Source organism: Molossus molossus, unplaced genomic scaffold (assembly GCF_014108415.1).
Source record: "Molossus molossus isolate mMolMol1 unplaced genomic scaffold, mMolMol1.p scaffold_m16_p_5, whole genome shotgun sequence".
NCBI classification, from domain to species: domain Eukaryota; kingdom Metazoa; phylum Chordata; class Mammalia; order Chiroptera; family Molossidae; genus Molossus; species Molossus molossus.
The window spans coordinates 103,523,935-103,548,170 of NW_023425388.1; positions in this window are offsets into that span (position 1 = coordinate 103,523,935).

A 24,236-nucleotide genomic window follows, 5' to 3' on the forward strand; every position below is an offset into this window, starting at 1 on the left:
CAAGAGAACCTTGCAATGAATTTTTCTGATTGTTTTTCTTTCAAGTTCATGGACAGTGAATGATTAGAAATGTGTCATTCTCCTCATTTAAGCCAAAATCTGATTTCCCAAGCATGATGAATGACTCTTATAATATGCTTAAATCCCTAAATGACTGGTTGACTTTCATCTGATTTTGTTTCACTAATTTTAATGTTCTTATACCATGCCAACTAAGAAATGGTCTAAGTTAGATCAAATTAAAAATTATACTCAAAATAATAAGCAGTTGTGGAAAGGTAATGAAGTTACAGGAGGAGTTGCTATGAGTTGGGAACAATTCTTAAGGCATCTGCAAAGCAGACAAGCGGCAGAAACCTTCTAAAGACATGCTACATGTAGTCTGCTTGATATTTTGCATTATGACCATAAAAAGTAAGAAATAGAAGCTTCAAATAGATTGATTTCCCTGCAATATTCATAAATGCGATGAGTCTTGAGGAAAATTTGTAGCAATTCAGCAGTGGAGTGGTGAAAAACAAAGACTGATTTGAAGCCTAAGATTCGCACTATCACCCTCTAACTCCCCCAGTAGCCGAGACCACTTTAGTCACCTCCTGCTGTTGCGCAGTCGTCATAGTATATGGCCACTGAGTAAGGCAGTAAAGTGTCGCATGCTTAAAACAATTTTAAAACCTCTGTAAACCAAGAGAATTAGCTTGGCTGGATCCAGATCAGTTTATTTACTTATTTATATTTTTATCCTCACACAAGGACATTTTTTCATTTTTTGTTCAGATAGAGCGGGAGGGAGAGAGAGGAAGACAGAGAGAGAGAAAGAGAGACATCAACGTGAAAGGGATACGTCGAGTGGCTGCCACCCGCACGACCCAACCAGGGCCGGGGACAAACTGTAACCGAGGTACGTGCCCTTAGTGGGAACTGAACCCGGGATCTCTCTGGACCTCAGGCTGATGCCCTAACCACTGAACCAAACTGGCTAGGGCCAGATCACTTTATTTTTTTATTTAAATTGTTTTAATTTTTATTTTTCAGTTACAGTTTACATTCAATATTATTCTGTATTCATTTCAGATGTACGGCAAAATGGTTAGAAATCATGTGCTTTACAAAGTGAGCCCTTGCTACTTCAAGTACCCATCTGGCCCCATACATATTTATCTCAATTTATTGACTATATTCCCTATGCTTTAATCTCTTTTCTGTGGCTATTCTGCAACTACCAATTTGACTGCTTAATCCCATTACCTTTTCACCCAGCCCCCAGCCCCCTCCCCTCGGAGAGCTGTCAGTCTATTCTCTGTATCATTGAGTCTGTTTGTATTTTGCCTGTTTGTTTTTCTTGTTCATTAGTTTCCATGTGTAAGTGAAATTATATAGTATTTGTTTTTCTCTGCTGACTATTTCACTTAGTATAATACCCTGTAGGTCTATCCATGCTGTTGAAAGGGTAAGACTTTCTTCTTTTTTTATGGCCAAGTACTATTCCATCATGTAAAAATACCACAGCTCTTTTAATCCGCTCATCTACTGATGGGCTCTTGGGTTGTTTCCAAATCTCAGTTACTGTAAATAACTCTGCCATGAACATAGGAGTGCATATGTTCTTTTGAATTAGTGTTTTGAGTTTCTTTGGATATAGTCCCAGAAGTGGGATCACTGGGTCATAAGGCAGTTCCATTTTAATTTTTTGAGGTAACTCCATACTGCTTTCCACAGTGGCTGCACCAGTCTGCATGCCCATGGACAGTGCATAAGGCTTCCTTTTTCTCCACATCCCTGCCAGCACTTGCTGTCTGTTGATTTATTGGTGATAGGTATTCTGACAGGTGTGAGGTGATATCTCATTGTGGTTTTGATTTGCATTTCTCTGATAGTTAGTGACTTTGAGCAACTTCTCATATTTCTGTTGGCCACTTATATGTCTTCGTTGCAGAAGTATCTACTCAGGAGATCACTTTCTTTTTAGAAGCCATTTCTGAAGTTCTATTCTAGATTGGGCTCAATGCTGAGACTAGAGTGACAAGATTAGATCAGAGCGTGACCAAAAATGGAGAGTCGCTCAAGCTGAACCTAGGACTATAATCGGTAAAGAATACATTTTATTATATATTTTTGTTTTATATTTAGCCTTGTAGAACAGTAGTGTCTTGTAAAACATTTAAGATTATAAATGTTTTATTGTAGCTTTCAAAGCACTTGAAATATAACTGTGCAACTGAGAAACTGATTTTTAAATTTTATTTAAGTTTCATAATTTCAGATTTAAATAGCCACATATGGATATTGGCTGCCTATCAGATAGTATTGTTTGATTATATAGAGTTCACATCTTTCTGTACCAACACCAAGAAGAACTAAATAAAGAACAAAAGCATAAGTGAAAGGGAGAATAATAGGAGAAACTTTAAAATACGTTAAAAGTAATTTTCTTTCCTCTACACAGTATGGGACAGCAAACTTCCAAATTGATCATGTCAGTGTTTGGAAAGGATTTTTAAATGTTAAAATGCACAGCCAAATAAGTGTAAAGTTTACATTCACTTTGATTAGTATGAAATGGATTGGGCACCTTTTCAAACAGAAAGCTATGAAACCGGTTAGTTATGACTTCATGCAGCTGTAACCACCCATTGTCATTGGAAACCAACCAAACCAGCCTATTCAGTGCTTGAGGATCAATTTATTTTATATCAGATAACAATATGCTTTAAGATTTCTGTTAGCCCCCAATGTCATTAATGGAAAAATGATCCCTGGGCTAGAATGGGAAGCCTGTGCTTAAATGCATCACCCATGTTCTCAGACACTAAGACACGTTTGGGGTTCTTGAAGCAGCTCTAGCAGTAAGCACCCATAGGGAAGAGGGGTCCACGTGGTAGTTTGGTAGCTGAGTCAGGAATTTTCCAACTCCTGCAGGTTGGTTGTCACATCTCAGTGGCTTAAGACTTTAAGTATTCATAATTTTTACATTACCAAATACATTACCAAATAGATTTTAATCAGAACCCCACCCCCATTTTGCTGCTGTTTCAGCCTTTAAACAATTACATATTCTTTAAGTAAAACATCTTAACAAAAATGATTACAACTTGGCCCGAGTGGCTCAGTGGATTGAGAGTCCTCCCATGGACTGAGAGGTCACATTTTTATTCCCAGTCAAGGCACAAGCCCGGTTTGCGGGCTCCATCCCCAGTAGGGGGCGTGCAGGAGGCAGCCGATTGATGTTTTTCTCTCACAGCGATGTTTCTCTCTCTCCCTTCCTCTCTCTCTAAAAAATAATTCTTTTTTTTTTTAATCCTCACCCGAGGACATTTTTCCATTTTTTTTTTGTTCAGGTAGAGTGGGAGAGAGAGAGAGAGAAACATCGACGTGAAGGGACACATCGAGTGGCTGCCACCCGCACGACCAACCAGGGCCGGGGACAAACTGCAACCGAGGTACGTGCCCTTAGCGGGAACCGAACCCAGGTCTCTCTGGACCGCAGGCCGACGCTCTAACCGCTGAGCCAAACCAGCCAGGGCTCTAAAAAATAATTTAAAAATATATATTTAAAAAATTATTACAGGTAGAAATTATATGTATGTGAGCTTTCACTGGATTTTATTCTGACTGACATGCAACTTAAATTATTTATCATCTTTAAAAAATGTTTGTTGAGCCCTGGCCAGTTTGGCTCAGCGGTTAGAGCGTCAGCCTGCGGTCCGGAGAGACCCGGGTTCGGTTCCCGCTAAGGGCATGTACCTCGGTTGCAGTTTGTCCCCGGCCCTGGTTGGTCGTGCGGGTGGCAGCCACTCGATGTGTCCCTTTCACGTCGATGTTTCTCTCTATCTCTCTCTCCCTTCCTCCCTCTCCCTCCCACTCTATCTGTACAAAAAAATGGAAAAATATCCTAGGGTGAGGATTAAAAAAAAAAAAAAAAATGTCTGTTGAAAGAAACAGATGTGTGTGAAATTTCCAAGAAGAGAAACTAAAGATTTATTTATCTACACGTGCATATAATATCTTATTGGTGAATATATTGATTTATAGTGAGATTAACTTTCACAAATCCATACTAACTTTGAACAGAGTCAGATTTTATGTTCTCATTACTAATATTCGCTACTCAATTTTTAACATGATTTTTGAAAAACGATTTGCTCCTTATGTCATGAATTAGTTTTGTATCAAACTTAGTTTCTTTAGTCATAAAAGTTTATTTTACAATATTAATATTTAGTATTATTGTGTTATAAAACTTATACATTAAAATAATACAGAAAAATCACCTCAAAATATTTAAATGATATGACAAAATAATCTATCTATCTATCTATCTATAGATAGAGATATAACAATTATTCTAAAAGGTAAGAGTTGTTCTATATAGTAATATCTGCATTATAAAAACTATTATATATTGTTTCCCCATGTCAGTAGAATATTTCCTGAATAATATTATTTTATTGTATATTTATTAATATTACAAAATAACAACTGACTGAAAACTCTTCTCTTGACTAGTGTAAAATTATCCCTATTTATCACTTACAATACCTTATTCTTTTCCTCCGTACAATTAAAAAATTTGTAATCATTTTATATGATCTTATATCTTCCCTCTAGATATGAAACTCCATCAGAACAGGCATTTGCTTACTTTATTCACACGGTAAAGCTGTACTTCTCTTAGTACTTGGAATATAATAGATTACCCCAAAGAATTTGCTAAATGTGTGAATGAGTATAGAATTGAAAAGTAAATAAGGACTACAACTTGTTAAGCTCTGACTTAGATACCTCAATAAAAATCAACTTTTCAAATTTGAAGGTTAAACCCTAATTGTCTTGCCACCAGAAAATAGATACTCATAACTATCCTGATAAAAAGGATAATAGAAATAATTATATATTATATTTGCTTTGCATGGCTTTGAACATAATACATATTCTTTGATTTGATAATCAGAACAGCACTATGAAATAATTTTGGATTCATATGATTTTGAATGTTACTTCTAATGAGAAAAACTTGCACAGCTCCACGGTTGAAAAGTAGAAACACCAGCATTCAATTCCCATATTTTAATGACAAGATGTTTTATTCCATACTCTGCTGCCAGCGTAACCCAGAAACTTGCTTTTTCAAATAAACTCAATCAACCTGATGTAAAAAAGCAAAGTTCCTGAAAGAGACATAAAATAAATTCTGACCATGTTATCTTTTAATGTAACTGAGATAAATACTAACAGCTGACCTCTCTAAAGACGGGGTTTTGTGCCACTGGTGACGAGTGCCAGCCCCTCGAGGGTCAGGCCTGCCTCTCAGCACGTAGTAATGCTATTAATGCCTTCGATCTGAAACCTCAGAATGTTCTTAGAAAACTTTAACCTCACCTATTTAAATATTAGGAGTCCGGCCCAGCCTGCGCGGCTGAGTGATTGAGCATCAACCTGTACACCAAGAGGTCACCGGTTCGATTCCCGGTCAGGGCACATGCCCAGGTTGTGGGCCCGATCCTCAGAGAGGGGCATGCAGAAGGTGGCCAATCGATGTTCTCTCTCATTGATGTTTCTATCTCTCTCTCTCCCTCACCTTTTCTCTCTCTCTAAAATCAATGAAGAAAAAAAATTTCAAATAAATATTATGAATCTGATCACCAACAACAGGGATGCCTATAATTAGGGTGTCTGATTTAAGTCCAGTATTCCACTCCTGTGTTGAGGGGCATATTTTTAGGGGCCGTTGTTTTAACATCCCTTTAGTAAGTGCTTACATGCCAGGGGGTAGGGGTTAGAATACTTAATTACAAGGCACTGTTCCTGTCTCTTAGGAACCTCAAAGTGTAGTGAGGAGAAATGTCATAAAAACTTAATATAGAGATAGATAAATGGATAAATGGGTGAAGAGAGAGATATATGGGGCAGATAAATTTTAAGAAAGAAAAATAATATATGATAATGAGGCAAAAAAGGGTTCTTGGTCAATCTTATGTTTAAATTGACAAAGGCAAGCCACTTGAGATATCAAGGGAGCAGAGAACAAGGTTTCACTTGGAAAGAACCCTGTGTAAAAGCGCTGTGGTGGAAGATGTCTGCAATCTTAGACTGTCTCCATCAGTGCAGGTCAACCAGGACCTAGTGGGCGGGAAAGCAAGGTGATAGGTTCTGTGTGTTCAACAAGGTCGGGGTCAAGGCCTGGAGAAAAATGTTCTTATGTGTTTGTCATCGTTGAATTTAAATCATTATTGCTAAAAAGGGGGGACATCTGTAATACTTCTAACAATTAAAATAACAGGAACAATAATAATAATAAAATAAATCATTATTGCTGATAGAGAATGTGTGGAAACTTAGAGACAATTGTTTATAGTCGTTGTCAAAAGATGGTGTGAGAACGGGGAGAAGTGCTTGGGTTTGGGATTGATTTTGAAGGTAGGAAAGAAATACCTGGTGAAGATTAGGATATAAGGAATCAGAGAAGTGGAGTAATTAAAGATGACCAACGGGTTTTTGGTTTTAGTAACTGACTGGACTGTGATATAATTATATATCATTTGCCATTAGCTATTAGAAAATGTTCGTACATTATTTGTAATATTTTAGGTAGGAGGGAAGAAAATGAGAAAAAGAGAAGTAACAAAATAACCAAGGAGGTTGATGCAAAATAGGAGGACTGATGATTGAGGAGACAGTGAAATACCACAACAAAGTCCCTGAGAAAACAGGAATGGAATTTTCTGCTGTGTGAAGGGGTTGGTCTTGGTTATCAGGCAATATCTTTGTTTTGTTGCAACAGGAAGAAAGATGAAAAAAATGGAGAACACAGGTTAGTGGATTTGCTTGCAAGAAAATAAAGGATGCTCAAATTGATGCCTTCTATTTTCTTAAACATTTGAAAACTATTTTCTAAACTGCAGATTGAAAGTAACTAGAAAAATTGAAGAAATAGAAGATATGAAATAAATGGCATTAAAGTGTGTGAAAGCAGTCATTTTGGAAAACAAAATAAGATCGCTTGACAATGTTAAGAGCCTATTTAAAATCTTGGATTTTAATTAAAACTCGTCTCTAAAGCTATAAAATTTTGTATTTTTCATCACCATTAAACACTTCTGGTTCAGTTTGGACATTGAGAATGGTTAATTTCATCCCATATTAGGGATCCCCACATCTCAAACCTCTCAGGAGGCTCTGGCATCTTTGAAATAAAAGAAGTGAAATTTACCAGAGCATACCATAGAGTTCCCAGCTTAGCAAATCACTTTACAACTTATATTATAGTTTGTCAATTCTTCTTTACTTTATAATTTACATGTGAATTATATATAGTAAAGAGGAAAAGGATTTTCATGTAGGATGCTCTAAAATTTTTGTCTTTGTCTTTTAAATTAATAACTTTTAATGATTTAAACCTTTGTAATTGAATGTGTAAAGTGTTTCCTTACCCGGTTTTATCTCTTAATTCATTTCCACTAATCCCATCTAAATTCTCTCTCCCTTTATCTCTTTTCATCTCTTGCCAGGAAGACTACTTTTTCAGTAACAATACCTTAATTATGAGGCAGTAACAAATAATTGCAAAAGTCTTAAAACAGCAAGAGTTTAAAAGTACACTCACTCACTGCTGGTGGAAATGTAAAGTGGTACAGCCACTATGGAAAACAGTATGGAGGTTCCTCAAAAAATTAATAGAGTTACAGTGTGACCCAGCATCTCCTCTTCTGGGAATCTGCCTGAAAATTTTAAAAACATTTACTTGCAAAAATATATGCACCCCTATGATCTTTGCTGCATTATTTATGGTGGCCAAGACATGAAAACAACCACAGTATCCTTTGCTAGATGACTGGATAAAGAAGATATGGTACATATGCACAAGGAATACTACTCAGCTATAAGAAACGATAAAATACTGACGTTAATAACAACGTGGATGGATATTGAGAATATCATGCTAAGTAAAATAAGTCAGATGTAGAGTCAAGAAACATACGAGTTCATTCACCCAAGGGATATAAAACTGAAAGCAACAAATGAACAAACAAGACAAATGAAACTAATAGATACAGACAACAGTATAATGGTTGTCAGAGGGAAGGGTGGTAGAGGAGAAGTAAGGGGTAAAGGGACAAATATATGGGGACAGAAGATTTGACTTTGAGTGGTAAACACACAATACAATCTACAAATGATGTGCCATAGAAATGTAAACTTGAAACCTATATAATTTTATCAACCAAAGTCACCCCAATAAATTTTATTGAAAAATTGTTTTTAATTAAAAGAGCAAAAACCTATATTTTCTGGCACTGCATATCAGAAAAGTTGTTCTGTGCATTTCAGTTTCTTAAGGACACAAGTTGACTGAGATTCTGGCACCAGTGTTAGGAATATTAAAATTATATATCAAAACACCTTTGTAAAAGTATTTTCCCCCAAAAAAATTACTTGAGTTGGCTTGGAGAGAGTCAATGAAAATATGCAGTCAAGAATCCTCAACTTTTTCATCATTTTCTAGAGAAAAGGACTTGCCTGGTGAAGAGCCATCCCTCAGAGGAAATGCTTCAAAGGCCGTGGTGCTTAACGAAGGTCAAGCGGATTATCTAGGGAATTCTTTCCATCAGAGGATTTATGTGTTTTTGTTTTGTTTTACTTGTTTTGTTTCCCGCTAGATCAGAGATGACCTGGCTTTTCAACCAAGAAAACATCTTTCTAACTATAGATAGAACTTTTATCAGTCTAAAATTTATGATTGCAAAATGAATCTCTAGATCCAATTTAATGTTTTTGGAGATGGACTATAAACTCTGATAATTTTTTGTTTCATTTGATTAATACATATTTACATTCTTTTGATGTGTTTTACATTCAATATTATTTTATATTATTTTCAGGTGAACACCATAGTGGTTAGACAATCATATACTTTACAAAGTATTCCCTCTGATATTTGGAGTACCCAACTGGCACTCTACATAGTTATTACAATATTATTGACCATAGTTCCTGTGCTATACTTTACATTCCCATGACTATTTTGTAACCACCAATTTGTACTTCTCTAAACCTTCATGTTTTTCACCCAGTCCATAATGGTAAGATTTCATGCTTTTATATGTCCATTTATTATGCATATTTTGATAGTTATTTTCTTTTTTAAAGTTTGTATTGATTTTAGAGAGAGGGAGAGATAGATAGAAACATTCATGTGAGAGAGAAACATCAATTGGCTGCCTCTGGCATGCCCCCTCTTGGGGATCAAGCCCACAACCCAGGAATATGCCCTGACCAGGAATCAAACTGGGAACATCTTGGTGCATGAGACAATGCTTAACCAATTGAGCCACATTGGCCAGGCTCTTATTCTTCTTAAAGAAGGCCCTTTAACATATCATGTAATAATGGTTTGGCAGAGATAAATTCCTTTAGTTTTTTCAATCTAGGAAGCTTTTTACCTGTCCTTCGATTCTATATCAGTAATCTTGGTTGTAGATCCTTGCTTTTCATCACTTTGAATATTTCTTGCTAATTCCTTCTGGCTTACAAAGTTTCTGTTGAAGAATCAGCTAACAGTCTTTTGGGAGCTCCCTTGTAGGAGCTGCTTTCTCTTGCTGCTTTTAAGATTTTCTCTTGGTCTCTACCTTTTGCATTTTAATTATGATATATCTTGGTGTGGGTTCATCTTGTTTGTGACTTTCTGTGCTTGCTGGAGTTGTGTGTTTATTTCCTTCACCAGGTTAAGGAAGTTTTCTGTTATTATTTGTTCATATAGGTTTTCAATTTCTTGCTCTCTCTCTTCTCCTTCTGGCACCCCCATGATGTGAATGTTGGTATACTTTAAGTTGTCCCAGAGGCTCCTTAAACTATCCTCATTTTTTTGGATTATTTTTTATTGTTGTTGTTCTGATAGAGTGTTTTCTACTTTCTTAAATTCCAAATCACTGATTTGATTTTTGGCTTTATCTACTTTACTGTTGATTCCCTGTACTGTGTTTTTCATTTCAGTTAGACTATCCTTCATTTCTGATTGGTTCTTTTTTATAGTTTCCATGTCCTTTTGTATGCTGTTGAAGTCCTCACTAAGTTCCTTAAATATCTTTATAACCATTGTTTTGAACTCTGTATCTGTTAATTTGCTTGCTTTCCTTTTATTTAGTTCTTTTTATGGAAATCTCTCCTGTTCTTTCACTTGGGACCCATTTCTTTGTCTCATTTTGGCTGCTTCCCTGTGTTTGTTTCTATGTATTAGGTAGAGCTGCTACGTCTACCATATTTAGTAGAGTGGCCTTATTAGGAGGTATCCTAGAGAGCCCAGTGGCACAGCCTGCCAAGACATCCAAGCTGGGCACTCTGGGTGTTCCCTCTCTATGCTGTGTGGACTGTCCTGTTGTAGTTCAACCTTGATTGCTGTTTGAATGTCAATGGGAGGGGCTGACACTAGGTCAACTGTCTGTAAGAACTAGCTGCAAATACAGGGAAGGAGCTGCTGTGTAGGGGCTGACCCTACAAAGGAGAACTTAGTTCAGTGGGGCTTTGGCACCCTTAGAATCTATCCCTTGAATATATAGTTTGTGGATGTGGTCAGTTTCAGACTGTCCACCAGGTGCACAGGCTCTGGGGCCTTCCATGAGGTACAAGTTCAGCCACCATCTGCGCCCCACATGGAGCCAGCTGGCACAAGCTACAGAGCAATCTGCATATAGCTCTTCTTGTACTGGTCTTGAAGGTGCCAAGGAGAAGCCAAGCTGCCAACCAAGGCTGGCTGCTACTACTTCCAGGCCTGGAGCCTAATCAGAGGTACCAGGTATGCAGAAGCCAGATGCTGCTTGTTTAAGGATTTTAGGAAAGTCCAAAACTTGAGGAAAGAAAGGCCATTTGTATGAAAAAGTCACTGGAAATGGCTTGGATTGGACCCACAAGTTGGGTGGGGCAGGGTCTCAGGGAATCACCAGGGTGGGGTGAATAGTATTGGCCAGGTTGACAGAGACTCAGACATGATGCCCACCTAATGACTCTGTGGGAAGGTCTCAGCAAAGATCAATGGCTTCTGCCAGCACTTCTGTCTGGGAGAATGCTGCCCCTCCAGCTCTCACCCTGATGCCAGACTATTTGGTTCCTCCCTGTATCCATGATGCCTTTCAGAGCTGCTGCCCTAGTGCTGGAGCTCAGAGTGAGTGAGTCTGTGTGCAGGCCCTTGAAGAGAAAAGCATGGGACTCCAGAGAATCCCATCTTACCCACAATTTCCAATGTTTTTTATAGCCAGAAGTTATAGGGACTTCTCTTCCTGACCCTGGAACCCTGGGCTGCGGGTTCTGATGTGGGGTTGGATGCCTCACTCCTTAGGGGGGAACTCCACAACTGAGATATCTCTTCTGATTTTTATCTGCCACATATGGGCATAGGACCATTATCTTCTGAGTCTGCACCCTTCCTACCTGTCTTGATGTGGCTTCTTCTTGCTATCCTTAGTTGTAGGACTTCTGTTCCGCTAGATTTCAGGCAGTTAATATGATGGTTGTTCTGTAGTTTAGTTATAATTTTGATGTGGTTCTGAGTGCTGTGCTCACCAATGCCACCATCTTGACCAGAACCCAGAAGACATTCTATTTAAAGCTGCACAGACTTACATAGTGAGAGAAGGTCCTTCATCAATTTTGCCTCACATGAGTAGCTCAGATAAAGAACAACTTCCACATTTGTCCAGAAAGCTCTTTTCTAATCCTGAGCAAACCATAACACTGATCTCCTCAGGTACCTCGAATATGGACCAACTCTAGAAATAGCAGCGGATTCCTATTTTCGGACTAGGTGGAAGAGCATTTCCTCTTCCTTCAGTTACATGGTGATAAAAGTATGTAGTGCCTCCATTGATTTATATTGAATTCTCTTTCAGATCAGATAAAATATCCCTTGTGTCTATACATAAGAGGTTTATAAATATCTTTTGGAAGTAAATTAAAATGTTTTAGTACCAGGGAAGCCTGACCAATTATATAAGTAATCAGGTCATATGGCAGAAAATACACTAGGGGAGGGTGGAGGAGATGGGAACTATTGCAAAGAATAAATTCAACACTAGCACCCAAGAAAATGACCATAAAATGCATGCTGGAAGAGAAGTACCTTTTCTTTATTTACTCACTATATATTTAAAAAAATCATTAAACTGGAGATGTGCAACCTATTTCTCCAGTATCTGATACTATTTAGTTTTTTGAAAGCAAAATAGAACCATGTTTTGGCAACTGTTCTATATGATATGAAAATAGAATCTGAAAAGACATATCCACATACTTGAGTGTGAAATGTAGCCAAATTTGTAAAGTAACATGTACAAAAATTACTATGTTCCTTGAAAGTCAGATAATCCTTAAAATCAACTGTCAGGCAAATAAATTGGTTCATAATTTACCAGAGTCTTTTCTCTAGAGAAAAACTCTCCTTTATTAATTTCACTTTCATTTGATGTTTAAAAGTAATTTTTTTTTTTTTTTTTATCCTCACCCGAGGACATTTTTTCATTTTTTGTTCTGATAGAGCGGGAGGAAGAGAGAGAGAGAGAAACATCAACGTGAAAGGGACATATCGAGTGGCTGCCACCCGCACAACCCAGTCAGGGCCGGGGACAAACTGCACCCTAGGTACATGCCATAGCGGGAACCGAACCCGGGTTTCTCTGGACCGCAGGCCGACGCTCTAACCGCTGAGCCAAACTGACCAGGGCTAAAAGTAATTTATTTTATTTTATTTATTTATTTTTTATCCTCACCCGAGGACATCATTCCATTTTTTGTTCAGATAGAGCAGGAGGGAGAGAGAGAGAAACATCGATGTGAAAGGAACACATCGAGTGGCTGCCACCCGCACGACCAACCAGGGCCGGGGACAGACCGCAACCGAGGCACATGCCCTTAGCGGGAACCGAACCCAGGTCTCTCTGTACCGCAGGCTGATGCTCCAACCGCTGAGTCAAACCGGCCAGGGCAAAAGTAATTTTTTTTAAAGGGTAATTTAGGGGATTGGGACTTTATAGTGAATATAATTTAGTTTTTGTTGTTTCTCTTGTTTTCTGTAAGAGAAAATTAATATTAACTACTACAGAATTGACTAGAGTTCATTTATAAAATTATGAGTATATATTAGTTGAATTGTTTTATTGAAATATTTTATTGTACTTAAGATCAGATATCATAATTTGGGGTCACAGATAATTCAATATGCCATTTTAAGTGAAATTGTGATTGTTATCATCAGAATTTAAAGTTATGTGTAACTTTTCACTAATACTGTTCACAAAAGAACAGAAAGCAGCAGTTGACCTGTCCTACTCAGGTAAAAAACGTACCTCAATGAAATAATGCTGCTCTCTGTTTCAATATGGTAAGACTTTCCATTAAACTTATTGTAAAGACAAGAAGAAAAATAGCACTATAATGACTAAATTTCCTTTAAACTTAAAAGAAGATTCTTTATAAATAATAGATTATGTATTTCTATAAATAACATTTGAATTCTAAGTTTGTATTATTTAAAGTTAATAGAAAATTCATTTTACATAAATTTTTGACATCCCAGAAAATCCACATACATACATACATACATGAATGACATGTAGTGCATATATTTACATTTAATATATTTAAAATAACAAACTAGCCCTAGACAGTTTGGTCACGGGTACATACTTCGGTTGCAGTTCAATCCACAGTCCTGGTCAGGGTTATGTGGGAGGCAACCAATCAATGTGTCTCTCTCACACCTATTTCTCCCCCCCCCCCACCTCCATCTGAAAGTCAATGAAAAAATATCCTCCGGTAAGGAGTAAAAGATTAAATAAATAAATAAATAAATAAATAAATAAATAAATAAAATATCAAACACTAAATTCTTACATATCTAATAGAATGATTGTGAGTTGTACCACAAAATATCAAGTGGAGTGTTTTTAAACACATTCAAAATGGCATATTTATGATAAATAAACTGAACTAATTTTATACATTATTCCCAGATATTATTTGGTTGTATTACTAGAATAGCTTTAAATTAGATTTCAACTATATCAGCTGAATATTTCAATAAAATTGCAAGACTCTAGATATAGATATAGACATAGATATCTAAAGCTAAGTACAGTAGATTACTGTACGTTAAGATTTCTTTCAGTCTTTCTTGTTATGTACTTTTAAAGATGCCTGTCAAGCTTGATGCGCTCCTGAAGGGAGGGTGCAGTTAGGTTTCCATCCGGCTTCAGGGGCCTAAACTAAAACACTGCCGTTGAAGTGATTTTGTAAATGCAGTTTACAACTGAAGCCATCTTCTTGAACACTTCTCTTATTTGGTTATCTTCATCAGAGACTCAGTTATAGCAGATTATTGTGCTTTATTAATAAAAGTGAAGATTAGTACACAGAGTGACTGGGAAATTTTAAAACAAAATGTTCTTGGAATATTAAAATTTAGGGTTAAGATCCAAAGTTCTCAAATGTCTTGCTATACCTTTTTGTCTCTACCATTCAAGAAGAGCCTCTCTACATGACATCAGATCTTTAAAATGCCTCACAGTGCCATGAATGTTATAGCAAATTTGTCCATGGTGATGACCATTGTTAGACGGTTTTTAAGTGATAGCCTGATGCTCTCAGCAGCCTCTGCCTGCAGTGGGTTGCCCAACTGTATGGTGTCCTTTTTAATACATTCAGCCTTTGAAGAAGGGTTTGAGTTTGAGGTCTTTGAAATTTTAAAATGACAAACTTTTTGGTCATCAGTGTTTGGCATCTCCCAGTGAAAACAGAATATTTAAGCAGTTAAACCATAGCCTACGGGGTTGAATAACTGGATTCTAAAAGTGTGCTCTAGGCCTGAGTAGTGATGGATTTGGCAAGGAATTCACCCTGAAGCTCTGTTCCTCCCTGGGTGCCGCTACTGCGACGGACCGCGGTGAACGCGAGGTTAGAGTGACCTTCGGGGTTCAGAACAGAGATGTTCCAACACACCTAAAGCAGGTCAAGACGCAGTGAAGGAGAAAAAGAAATACATTATATCTTCAACCTTTTAAATGGAGAAACTAAAAAGTAAAGCTATAAATAGCACTATGATATTTCCATACTTTGTCCTAATTTTAAAATGTAAATATATGTCTCATGTGTTTATAAATTAAAGCATATTTCACATGTATGCCCTCTAATATTTCTGAGGAGAAAATATTTAGTCGAAGGCATGCAAAAAAAACATTAAGTGATTGAGACAACAGCAGCAAGGATGAAGTATAAAAGGAAGTCGGATGGGAGGTGTAAGCAGAGCAAGGGTGTGAAATGACACGCAGTGGGGGGGGGGGCTGACAAACGCCAATTTTTTTTTCTTTAAATTTAGCCCCTGGTTGAAGTTGTGGCTGGGTGTGTAAAGATGGCTAGCACATTTCAAGGCAGAAAAGGCCACAACTCAGCTGGAAGAAACACAGCACAAAGACTGAAAATGGCCCAGTGTCTCCTGGCTTTAGTTGTGTCTCTAAGCAAAATTTCAATTTGCATCGTAAGTTTTAAGTCAAATCAGGCACAAGCCGGAATCTAAAGGGGCTCTTTTCCTGCCCTAATTTCTTATTCTTGTCAGTGTTTGTGCTTTAGGACTCTGGTTATCAGCTGCAGGGGCAAAGGGGCAGCGGAGCTGTCCCGGTGGCGAGACGCAAGGAAACCGCGGGCCTGCCTCAGTGCGCGCAGCCTGGCAGGTGACCTCTGAAGTCAGCTGGGTCTTCCGGAGCCTCTTTTTTTTTTTTTTTTTTTAATAAAATAAAGGCAATGTTCCTTTTCCAGCTTGCTTCACAAGATTAAAGGATCAAATGAGCAAGTGGAATGCGGACCCTTGTATAAACCGTGAGCTGCTGTAAATGGGAGATTAGCCTCTGCCAGACTGCAGCTGGACCAGGTGAAGGGACTCCCAGGCTGGGGCACAGAGCAGGGTTCAAGAGGCAGTCCTCAGGCCAACAGAGTGCCCGTTCTGGTTTATATGCTTAGTTCAAGATCTACTAATTTACTCCATTACCGCCCCAGAGAGTCAACTTCAATTTGTACTTTTGTCTTCTAATTAGTATTTTTAGCGAGGAGGCCTTGAAGAATTTTTCCCCCTTCAAAGTATCAAAAAAGGATAAATTCCTTCTTTTTCTGTCCCATACTGGATTTAATAAAAATCAATCAGGAGTCCAAAAATCAAGTTTACACCCTTCTTCACCAGTTGCCAAAACCCTCACACTCACAGTCTAAAAATATACTTAAATAAACTCAGTTTACTTCACCTCACTTTTAGCATTTGTTTATTAATGTGTTATTCTCCCACGGGGTTTAAGGAACATTACACATGTACGTTCAGGAAAGCGACAGCCAATGTGATAAGCCTCAGAACACGTCTTAGGACGTAGTCTATTTATGAAAAAGACCAATTTGCCTACAAGTAACACTGTGTCTAGGTTCATTAAGTGACTTAAAACTACTAAATACCAAGTGCTGTGCTTCAAGATAAAATCCAAAGACTGAGAAGTGACTAAGACATTCCAATTACATTTAGAAGCTCACCGCACAGTAAAAGGTCCACCTTGAGCTCCTGCATTAGAATAATCTATAATGCTTATTAAAAATTAGACATGCCTATTTCTTGATTTAAAAATTAAGATACTGACATCCATGTTTCCTTCCTCACAGGGTTTTCATGAGAATAAAAGTCACAGAAATGAGTAGATGTAAATTACTTATAACATTGTAAGGCATTTTACAAATAAAAGTCTTATGTGATCATCAGATACCTTGACTGAAATTTAGATGAGTTCACAATTTAGTGTGAATGTAAAGTCCTGGTATTATTTTCTTAGTTTTTGCTAGCTTATCGATCTTATTAGCAATAGTTCTATCTCATATGTCAATAAAATGTTACTGACATGTTTATTTCTCCTCATTCTTATTTTATTGAGGATCCACTCCTTTCAATCACATAATATGCAAAGTTTTTTCATTCTAACCTGTAACTAGTTGCCCTTGGTTTTAGTCAGCTGGATTAAGATCATCAGGCTGTTTTCACTCATTACATCTTCAAGCCCTGTGTGATGAAAATGCTTAAACATGTGAGGCTGGTAGTGAGCACATGCATCATGTGTCTGCAGGCTGCACGGAGGGGGCATAATTTCAGTTAGGAAATATTGTTTTGCTTTTACACAAAGTTCCATAAGGAAAGCCAAAAAGTCATTATTTAAAGGTGTGGATGGAAGAACCCCTGTTCTTAAATGTTTGTTATCATCATAATTCTTGGAGTTAAAAGGGAAAAAGAAAAAACAAAAAACATTGGAATGGAAATAGTGTGTAAGACTTCTGTCCTCAGAAGTCTTTACTCAATGCAAATCACTGACATGCTTGAATTTATTACAGTTTTTTTCAAATTATGCACTGTAAGTCCTGAAAGAGCCCTCAGGCTAGCCTGCACGCTCCGCTGTATTCCACATAAAGACCTCTTGCTAAGGAGATGGTCCAGACTCCGTCCCAACTCAGCTTTGAGGCAGATGTTACCTCACTTATGGGGAAGTAATTCTCTTAGTGTACTTCTTCCTGCTGTCAGTTGGGGGTGTGGTGGAGGGTTTGATAAATGATTAATATTTGACATTATGCAGTGTATGAACCTAAATTCTGACTACTGTAATCTTCCTTTATATACTACCACTGCAAAAAATTGTGTGTGTGCCTGTACTTTCACAAATCATTTGTTTTCACTAAAGTGGGACAACACAGAGACTCGAATGATTAAAATGTAGAATTTTTGCTTATATAAATACTATTTTATTGACAATCCAAACAGATTGCCTAATGATGCCATTGCATGTTGATTCAGAAAAGTACTTAGCTCAGCAATAAACGCAGCTATAGAGCATACCATCCTGCCTCAAGGCTAAGCTGCATTCGGAGCTGTGGAAGGGAGAGGGGTGAGGGGAGCAACTGTTCTCCATCTGGTTCGCGTAGGTACCACCCCAAAGCTCAGTTAGTCTGGTGTCCTTATTGTGGCATGTAAGATAGATGACGACATTGCCCAACAAATACAGAGATTTTTTTTTTTTTTTAGGTTTTTATTTAAAAGAATATACTAAACTTCTACTTATTTACTATGGGCTAGTTATTGTTTTGGAATTTTTTTTGCATATATCATTTTATCATTGTAACAACCCCTGTGTATAAACTTTATAATGTCCATTTGCAGATGAAGAAACCAAAATTCATTCACTCATTCTCTGATTCTACAATATCTGTGAAGTTACTAGATTATCCTAGGTGTGCCTCCAAGTTCTAAGGAACACCATGAAAAAAATGTTCTATAATTTTGGCTTGTATGAGCTGAACTTGTTAATGGGAAATTCTCACTGCTGATGAGATGAGTTCCCATAGTGAAGGAGACCTTCCCAAGGTTACATAGTTAATGAAAGACCTGGTGTTTCAGATTAAGCCTTCTTTGTTCTAGTTTATCACTGTACTGTTTTATAAGATGGTACTATTTATGTCAAAATGTGTGTCACTCCTGATTCCCCAGGGTCACTGGACCAAATATCATCTCTGTTTGTTTCTGTCTTGTTTCAGTCATTCATTTGTGCTAGAGCAACAATAATAGTCTGATTGTGTGTGTGTGTGCCTGTGTGTGTGTTTCCTTTTGTGGGGGGAAAAATAGGTTAGTCAAGGATTGGAGGAAGTAAAAACAGATTTAGGTGTACCAAACATACTGAAAAGCTTAAATAATTCAATCAAATGATAGAAGCCAGAGAGACAGATGCAAAGTAATAGTTAGGGCTCATGTGGGCTGATAGTAAATATATAAAATGAAAAAATAATAATATTGCTCATATCAGAGACATTGATCTCATGCCCTATGGATAAAAGTATAATTAAATGGTCAGATATTTCAACAATAGTCAATTCTACATTAATTTCAGATATAGCTGATCTGAGCATATATTGGAATGACTTCCCAGGGCCGGATGCCATTTTAGAGTCAAGAAAAGCATTTCGTAAAATTAATAATTAAAATAAGAAGTAGTCATTCAGGGATTTGTTACCAGGTGGAAAGTACTCCTTGAAAGGCACACTAGAACATCGAGTTGCAGGGAGTTAGACCACATTGTAACGGAGGCCAAATACTGAGACGAGCGGCAGGACAGGAACGAATATACAGTCACACTCAGCTCTAGTATCTTGAAGAAATCCACATGGCTGACACACGAGAGTGACTCCATCGCAGTCAGAGTGCTCATCGTTACGGACGAGTAGGGGACATTCTGAGCGTCCGTGTGGTGCTCGCTCTCCTTTCTCTCTTCTCTGTCAACATTTACCCCTTGCAAGATTTTCCCATCTTATGGAGACCAAGCCCCAAGACCAGCTCACTTGAACTTTGTGTTTGTCATGTGCCCATAACTGTTAACGCTGGCTTCGTGTATCCCTGTTCTAACTGGTGTCACAGAGCTCTTACAGGCACTGTAGGCCACACTGAACTGAAGGAACATAGGAACATCCATTATGCTGTCACCAAACTAAAAGTAGCCAGAAGTTCAGCAAGTGACCTGGGCCCAGCAGCTCCTCCCCACTTCTTCAACGCCATTATTTCTACAACATTAGGTGATGAATTGGAACACATTCTTAGTATTGTACGAACCTAAACATGTTCTTGTGAGTGCAAAGAATAGCCTTTTATTCATTCCAGAGGATGTTTACCTTAGCATAGGGTCTCTCTTAATGCTCAAACTATTGGGAGCTTTCCTTGGGGTCTTCTAACGACACATCTGGAGCCTGTTAGGGACTGTGTTACCATACAAACATCTCTCTGACTCTGTCTGACTATGGACTCTGACGCTAATGTGGATTATTAAAATATTTAGAGAATTTACTTAACCAATTTCTTTTGGTCCACAAACTGATCATCTATTTGTATTGCATGCAATGGCTATGTTTGTGCTTCCTAGATAAAAACAAATGTTACGCATATTTCTGCAGGTTATAAACAGGTGTGACTGTGTATTAGTTTGGAGAGCATGCAGTATGCGCTTCATTCCCAGTGTCTGACATAAGTTAGGTCACACTTGTAAGGTCGGCCGAGTGCTGTCGGCCAGTTTCATGCTGCAGTAGGTTTGATGGACCAGGAATATAATTTAACGTATGCTATCTCCCTGGGGAGAAAATGCAAAAAGTCATAGATTAATGAGATGCTTATAAATGTGTGAGTATGTACTTCTTCACAGGGTGTGTTTTGTGATTTATAAACTGGTAAAATCTTTCATTAAGATAACCACTTTTTGGCTATATTTATTATATGAATATGATCTTAATCTTGATAAGAAATTTTTCTTTTAAACTTTCACTTAACACAATACCTGATACACATAACAGTTATTGACTAAATGCTGGCTACGAATTTAAATTATTGCTACAAGCTGTATTATTTTTCTAAGCTGCCACAACAAATTATTACAAACTGTGTGAATTCAAAACAACAGAACTTCTTTTCTCTCACACTTCCGGAGGCAGAACATTCCAAGTCAGGGTGTGAGCAGGGCCCTGCGCCCTACGGGCTCCGGGGAGACCCTTTCCTGGCCGCTCCAGGGCCTGAGGGTTGCAGGAAGCCTTGCTCAGCATAAATCCAATCCCTGCCTTCTTCACACGAACTTCTCCTCTGTGTGTTTTGTGTGTATGTCCATATCCTCTCTTTTTAAGAACACCAGTCATGCCCTGGCCGGTTTGGCTCAGTGGTTAGAGCGTCAGCCTGAGGTCCAGAGAGACCGGGGTTCGGTTCCCGCTAAGGGCATGTACCTTGGTTGCAGCTTGTCCCTGGCCCTGGTTGGTCGTGCGGGTGGCAGCCACTTGATGTGTCCCTTTCATGTCCATGTTTCTCTCTCTCTCTCCCTCCCACTCTATCTGAACAAAAAAATGAAAAAGTGTCCTCAGGTGAGGGTTAAAAAAAAAAGAACATCAGTCATAAGGACATCTACCCTAATTCGATCTGACTTGACGCCATATGCAAGAATTTATATCCACATATGATCAAATTCACAGGTCCAGGTAGACATAATTTGGGGGAATACTGTTTAACCCAGTATACATACAACATTGTATAATTATTTCATGTTTAAAGATTTCAAAGATGTGACCATACAATAATAAAATACTTGTTACCCAATAAGTTACAAAATTTTATTATTTATTGTTCATCCAAGTATACATTATGAGAGACAATATACAATCTAGTTATCATTTCACAAAATGTTCTTGTTGTTTCTTGATAATCATCTTGAGATTTTCTCAAGAAATTTTGAATTTTGGGGTCACATTCAGTTTTAAAACAAAATGCTATTACCCAACATGTTGACCTACATAATTCGACTGCCATGGTTCTGAAGTTTGTTTTTAAAAAACAAATACATAAGTACCCAAATAAATACATAAATAAATATACTTTAAGAGCAGTAACAGTACTTTGTTTATTTTAATTTGGCTCTATTTTACTTAAGTTGAATACATTGCAACCACAACAGAACAAATATGATGGAAGACTAATGGGTGGATTCCTATTGGTGTACATATAAACATATCTACTCCCCCACTATTCATAAGAGTCTAAGATAAAATATTTAAAATGAAACCATGTTTATTCCCCTTTCTCTCAAACTTGACCTACTTTAAAATCTTACAACCTTTCAGCAGACGTAATACTACAGATCTCTCAGTTATAAGAGGAATCAGGTTTAAGGTCTAGTGTAACTACAAACCAAAACAAAATACTATAAATTAAGTTATGCAAACTAGAACTCTATGAGTCATCTAAGATCCTTGCCTTTCCATCCATCTCCATGCCCAATCCGGATGACTTTCCAAACTACTGCCTGAATTTGAGGTTTCATCTCACTCTATCTTGTCATCTTCCTAAACAAGCCACCTCCCGTTTTTGCCTAGATCATCACAGCAGATGCTGAGCTGGTCTCCTGCTTTGGCCTCTACCACGCCTCCTCAAGCAGGAGCCAAAGTGATCTTTGAATATTGGATCACAATATTGCTCTTTTTAAAACCTTTCAGGAATTTCTATCCGACTTATAGTAAAAGCCAAACTGCCCACCACGTGTCTACTCTACATACAGCATTGTTGTTAGCCTTTTTATCAGCCTTTTGTTTGATTTTTCCACGTTTCTTACTGAATATTGCAATTGTCTTTCTATCTTCTGCTCTAAAATGTTCTCTCTCTTAGGCCGAAACTGTCACTGAGAATTTTTCCTTACACTCGAGAATTTTTCACGAAGTCTGACACACAGGAGGCATCAAATAAATGTTTGTGAAATGATTGAATAAGCCTGCTAAGCCATGATAAAAGTAAGCAAGGGATCGCTTGTGTCCAAGCAGAAGTCAGAGCGGCTAGAAACACGTTTCTCCTCCCTGGGCAAGAACAGCGGGAAGCGGCGGCAATGTCTTTCTTTTTTTCCTTCTAAAATCTATCCAAAGTTTCCTCACAACTGCTTCTTCAACAACTAACATAGACCACAGCTTTTCCTCTCTTCTTTAAACATCAGGAGAACATCATTAATGTTTAATATTTGAGCAGAGGCCAAGATTTCTGTTTGTAAGTCTCAGGGGGAAAGAATTTTGATAATTGAATGATTTCCGGCAGGGAAGCACATTACCAAATCCACAGGCACTCATGTCTGTCCCGTCTCCACTGCCAAGATGCTTATTTATTCTGTGTCTGGGGCTTTCCAGTTTAAATAAGTCCTTCTGCCTCATTACTGTGTCCACTTGTATTTGGTGTACAAATTATTTTCTCATTGATTCTGCGCCATCGTATATTATTTGAGGAGCATGTCTCGCAGCTCACAGACGTTCCAAGGTGACTGTGAGCTTTGTTGCAGAGAATATTGAATAATTTTTTTTGTTGTGGACTGAAGCTTAAAACAAGATTTCTAGCTATTTATGATCAGCAGCTGAAAAGCTTCTGTTGTCAGCAAAGCTCAAAATAGCAAAGAAAGTTGGGGAGATTCTGTTATTGCTTTTCCTTCTCCCTGCCTTTAAAAATAGTTTATTTTGTGTTTTTAAACAGAGTTTTTTTTAGTAAATGTACCTCCCCAGATACCTTCGTCAGAGCGATGTCTGCCAAGCCCTACATTTCGCTGTTCCAAATAAACTGACTTTTCCTTTCTTCTGTTGTTTAAACCTTTCAAGTCATCTGAAAAGGATGAAGTTAATAAGCTGCTATTGATGATTCTGGTATGGGGTTTGGCTGTCAGGACAATATAAAGTTTTGTATTTTTTTTAAGTTGAATATTTGTGGTATGCGCACCCTGGAACAATTTAACTGTTTGTTTGGATAGAGAAAAAGATGTAACAGTTATATTATAGTATTTTAAAGGTTCTATCTGTGTTTATATTTTTCCCCATTTTATCTATCCTGATTCTTTTAAAAACCAAACAAGCCTTACTGGTTTCTTTAAAATATGATGCCATCATAGGGAATGTAAAGTCTGTAGAACATTAGAGGAAATGAGAATGAGAAGATGCAACGATGCTAATCACTTGACTGGCATTTATGTAGTGCTTACGTCATGAATGTTCTAAGTGCTTTACCTGAATTCACTGGTTTAATTTGTACTAGAACTCCCTGGGATATAGTTATATAGGGAACATTGTTATTGTCCCTATTTTACACATGAAGAAATGAAGCCGTAAGGACATAAGCACCAGCTAGTGTCACACAGAGGATGAGGAGCACGGCCGGGGTTTGAACTGGGCAGCATGACTCTGGAGCGGGCAGTGTGGACCACAGCGCGCAGAGGCCTGGGTGCTAAGCTGTTGTATGTTCAGACGGTGGAGAAGTCATTCATAGAAATAAGTTAGAGTGGGCTCCCCGTCGAACCATGCACCAGGAGAGGGAACACATTCTTCAGTGTTCTTCAGCATAAAAACAAGTTTTTGCAGTTGCAGAACTTATGCATGTTATTATTTGGACCCAAAAGCAAGACTATTTGAATTCAGTTGCCAGTTACACAAGTCATGAACCATGGGATGTCACTTTGAGTGACTCATCATGAGATGAGTTTTCTCATCTTTAAGTTGAAGGCAATAGTGCTTACCTCATGCAGTTGTTGTGAAAACTAAATGACAGTATAGATAGAATCAGAGAAAATGGCTTGGCGCATAATAAGTTATATATCAGTTATATTATTATTCATAGGGATTTTCCTTTCAAAATTAAAATTGTG